This window comes from Anopheles ziemanni, chromosome 3 (genome assembly GCF_943734765.1).
Source record: "Anopheles ziemanni chromosome 3, idAnoZiCoDA_A2_x.2, whole genome shotgun sequence".
NCBI lineage: Eukaryota > Metazoa > Arthropoda > Insecta > Diptera > Culicidae > Anopheles > Anopheles ziemanni.
In genome coordinates this window covers 91,151,710-91,156,541 of record NC_080706.1, presented here as the reverse complement: position 1 = coordinate 91,156,541, position 4,832 = coordinate 91,151,710, and positions in this window count along the sequence as shown.

Below are 4,832 nucleotides of genomic sequence, written 5' to 3'. Positions count from 1 at the left end.
CGGACTAAATTGCTGAAACCTAAGAAAAAGTATCTGTGCTAGTCAAATTACCGTAGCTAACCCCGCAGCAGAGTGATGTGAGTTGGTGAATCTCCCATTGTGGACGTGTGTCGAACTGCAAAACCTCCTTACGCAGGCCGCGGCAAATGCAAGTCCAACACTCCGCGTTAGAGCGAAACGCTATAAGTATGATCTTTTCCTACGAGTTCTCGATTGCAAAGAAGAATCCCCCCAATTCGCAAACAAGTTACAAGTAGTGTTTAGCATTGTTTTGTTCTCTAGGTGAAAATAGTTAGAGTTTTAAGTTCCACAACACGGCAAAGGTAGCATTATCATCAAAAAGTGCAATAAAGCGATCCCTACCGAAAGCAAAACCGAACGCGTGCTTCTTGTTCGGTAAAGACGGAATGGCTTAGACGGAGGCCAAATGTAGTATTCATTACGCAAAACCCAAAGTAGATGTTGACCAAATTAATTTTAAACATATACTACAATTAATCTACGCCAGCAGCCACGGTTGACGGAGGGTACCGGTTGAAGGAGAATAGGAGGATACCACGTAGAGTGGCATAGGAAAAATCTTTTTTCACAATGTAGTTTGAGAACCCTACTGTCCCTTCCGAATAGTTCAACGCATCAGGAATTCAGCACCGGTGTCCGTTTTTATGTATGCACTACAATAGCAATTAAATAACAAAGACATGAACGCGCGTGCGCAAATCTGTCGAGTCCTACCAGAGATTGGTGAAATCCCTTTTGAAAGATCATTGGATTGGGTAATACAACGGTCTATCACCGAAGGAAATACAAAACAGCAATGTTTCCTATTGGAATTACTTCCCACAAACTATACAATAGCAATGCAAGTACTTTAACGGTAAAAAGTAGCATGTAGTAATCATTTGGATCCATCTTTACCAACCCACCAGAACGAAGAAAGTATTTGGTTTAATATGGTTGTAGTTCCGCTGGTAGGAGAATGATATACTGTTTGCGTTGTAAGGGAATCATGAGGACATCCAATAGTTTATGCAGATTGGTAGTAACATTCTAGCATTTGAAACTTGTAGATACTTGATTGTTGACTAATTTATTGGCATTTGTTTGGAACGAACAGGCTTGTTTTAAGGTGCATTGTAGGACACATCGAGTTTCGTTTCTGTGTGATTGGTTAAATCGAGGAGCGTTAGAACTAACATTACTTCAGTGAAATACCAAAAACATCCAATGGTTGGATCTAATAGGAGCGATTATAATGGTGAACAAGAATTAGCTTAGGGAAAGAAATTTTCAAAACGAACAAACACATTAGTGATTTGATCACCTCCGGTGTTTATTCATTTGTAGGCTCTTCTTATCGCATAGTTTTCCAGTTCATCCTAAAATGATTTGTTTAAGCTAGCTGATCAGCAAAAAATCGAGGTGCAGCAAATAAAAGAAAAAATAGACATGAATCATTCAATATTGTAAATACCTATTGTCTCTTGCATTAACTTTGACACTTCGTAATTACGATTTAAAATTAATTATAACGCAGAATAAAAGCAAAACTGTATTTGTAAAATGAGCACCGTAAAAGTAACACACCTTTTTACATTGAGAAATCCGAAAAACTAGGAAATATCATTGTAAGTTCTTTCCCTTCATGTCCAGGGGACCTCAACGTTGCAAGCGAACCTTAAGATGAGACGCGATCGTAGGTACCTCAACGACGACATACCCGCTTTGGAAGTGATACACGACCTCGACTACAAAACGGCCCACGAAATCCTTCCCAAAGTGGACATGATTCAGGATCCAATCTGTTGCTTGGCATCGGCGGAGAGTTTGCTTTCGATCGGCCGGGAGAGTGGCGTCACCCACGAATATACTCTGCCGCATCTGGTGCTGCGCAACCGACACTATCTGCAGACGCACACCTACAAGCTGGCGATCAACTCTTCGTGATGACACAACAAGCAACGAACTGGAGCGATCGAGCGGCCACATCGAACGAAAGGACGTGTCGGTTATCTGCTGGGTGAAGGACAACACGCAGCTGTTGGCCATCAGTGATGCTCATGTACATCCTGCACGGGTCCGACCCGGAGGAACCGATCACCTGCTCCGGCTACATCTGCCACTTGGAAGACCTTGCTGGACAATATTATCAAGGGTGGAGGACTTGCTGGCGCACGTCGGGATAGCTGAGGCGAAGCAGTTCATCGAGGATAACCCACACTCGCGGCTGTGGAGACTGCTGGGGGAGGCATCACTGAAGAAGCAGGTCCTAGAGACGGCCGAAGCGGCGTTCGTGCGATGCAGCAACTATCCGGGCATGCAGCTCTTTAAGCGCCTCAGGAAAATCCAGCTGGAAGGGTCCCAACATGAGCCGAGATCAGCGCATTTTTCGGCGAGTTCAATGAGCCGGAAAAGCTATACATGGCCGTGGATCGACGGGATTGCGCGGTTCGGTTACGCCAGAAGTTGTTTCGTGATTGATTCCGCACGGTGCAGATGTATCGGATCGGGCCGAGCAGATGAAGAACGCGTGGCGTGAGATCGGCCACCATCACAGCGCCAAGGGGTACTACGAGAAGGCGCACCATATGGAGTTAATACAAATTAATAGATGATTAACGTGATTAAGCTGACAACTTTTGATTTAATTACTCCTAATAGAAAGAAAACTAAACGTTCAAAAGGTAAATAGGGTAAATAAGACACTGGACAACTATTTTACAATGATACTTACTCTGCCCTTCTAGAGCACAGGAACCGATAGGAGGGTTGATAAACTAGAGCCACACTCTACCGTCCTTAGCGCGGATAAGAAAAATTGACATTGTGATTTATAAATTTTGAATCTTGAAGAGCTTTCCAAATTCCTGTGAACGAAAGAACTCACCTCAAATCTACACACCTTTCGGATATTTTGATTAAATATTATCATGCATGTTGTTTATTTGAGGTAGTACATAAATGCGAGTTTATTGCCCAACAAGTTTCTTGTCCTTACATTAACATTGCTTTTGTACAATTATGGCTATGATTAGATTTTGTTTAACATGGTTGTATTATTTAACATTTCAACGAATTTACATGGTTTATGATTTTAAAACTAACAAATCGATCAAATTGAACGCATCTGAGTTTGCGGCCGCACATATTTATCTAGACTGATTAACCGAATTCGTTCAGATAATTCACATAATCTTGTTGTTAATTCTGCGTCAATTCATCCTTTCCAAATTTGATTTAATTTCGTCATAAATTTCATGTTTTGCGTCTAAAGTGGAATATTGCAACCAATCTGTCAAAAATCTATCAATATCCGTCCTCGTTAGGTTCGATTCACTCAAGAGTTTTGAAAACATCGAAGTCCATTCTTTAACCGAAACAGAATTATTTGCAGGCAACTCCTTTCGTATAATACAGTCGGCAACGCGAACATTATTCAAAAACGCATGATAAAACACATTATGATTTTCGGAATCCAGTTGACCGAAGCAGTCGAAAGGATCTTTTTCCGTTAAATAAGTGAATATTTCCAGTTTGTTTTCAGCAGTTCCATAGTTGCACACGCAAAAGAAGAAAGCGTTCCAGTTGTTTTCTTTTTCATTGATTTCTTTCGCATCAAAACCATAATGTTCAATGAGACATTTCGCCAAAGTGAATAAACCCTCCATGCAAGCGATATGCAGAAGATTCCTGCTCGTTTCTTCGTCTCTGTAGTTCAGTTCTCCAGTTGTTTTCAAGTAATCGCAAATGATCTTTACCGACTTTTCATCAACTAAATGATTTTTCTCAAATTGAAGAATCTTGCCGTAGCTATCGAAGTTAGAATTTTTTAACTTGTCCATCAACACAGGGATTCGCTCTTCGATCGGAAGATGTTCGTACAATTTCCACTGTCGTTTGAAAATATCCTTACCAATTTCTTCATTATTAACCCTCGCATACCAAAAGACGCTCTTTCCCTTCGAATCCAGTTGACCGAAGCAGTCGAAAGGATCTTTCTCCATCAAATAGGCGAATATTTTCCGTTTGTTTGCAGTATTTTTACTGTTACTGTAGCACACGCAGTAGAAGAAAGCGTTCCAGTTGTTTTCTTCTTCATTGATTTCTTTCGCATCAAAACCATAATGTTCAATGAGACATTTCGTCAAAGTTAACCAACCCTCCATGCAAGCGAAATGCAGAAGATTCCTACCCGTTTCATTGCTTTTCCAATCCAGTTCTCCAGTTGTTTTCAAGTAATCGCAAATGTTCTTAACCGACTTTTCACCAACCAAATGATTTTCCGCAAATTTAAAAATCTTGCCGTAGCTATAGAAGTTACCATTTTCTAACATGTCCATCAACACAGGGATTCGCTCTTCGATAGGAAGGTGTTCCTGTAATTTCCAATCTCGCTTGAAAATATCCTTACCAATTTCATCATTTATATGCGCCGCATACCAAAAGACGCTCTTTCCCTCTGAATCCAGTTGACCGATGCAGTCGAAAGGGTCTTTTTCTATTAAATAATTGAATATTTCCAGTTTGTTTCTAGCATTTTGACTGTTGAACATGCAGTAGAAGAAAGCGTTCCAGTTGTATTCTTGTTCATTGATTTCCTTCGCATCAAAACCATAATGTTCAATGAGACATTTTGCCAAAGTTAACCAACCCTCCGTGCAAGCGATATGCAGAAGATTCCTACCCGTTTTATTGCTTTTCCAATCCAGTTCTTCAGTTGTTTTCAAGTAATCGCAAATGATCTTTACCGACTTTTCATCAACTAAATGATTTTGCTCAAATAGAAAAATCTTGCCGTAGCTATTGAGGTTACCATTTTTTGACTTGTCCAT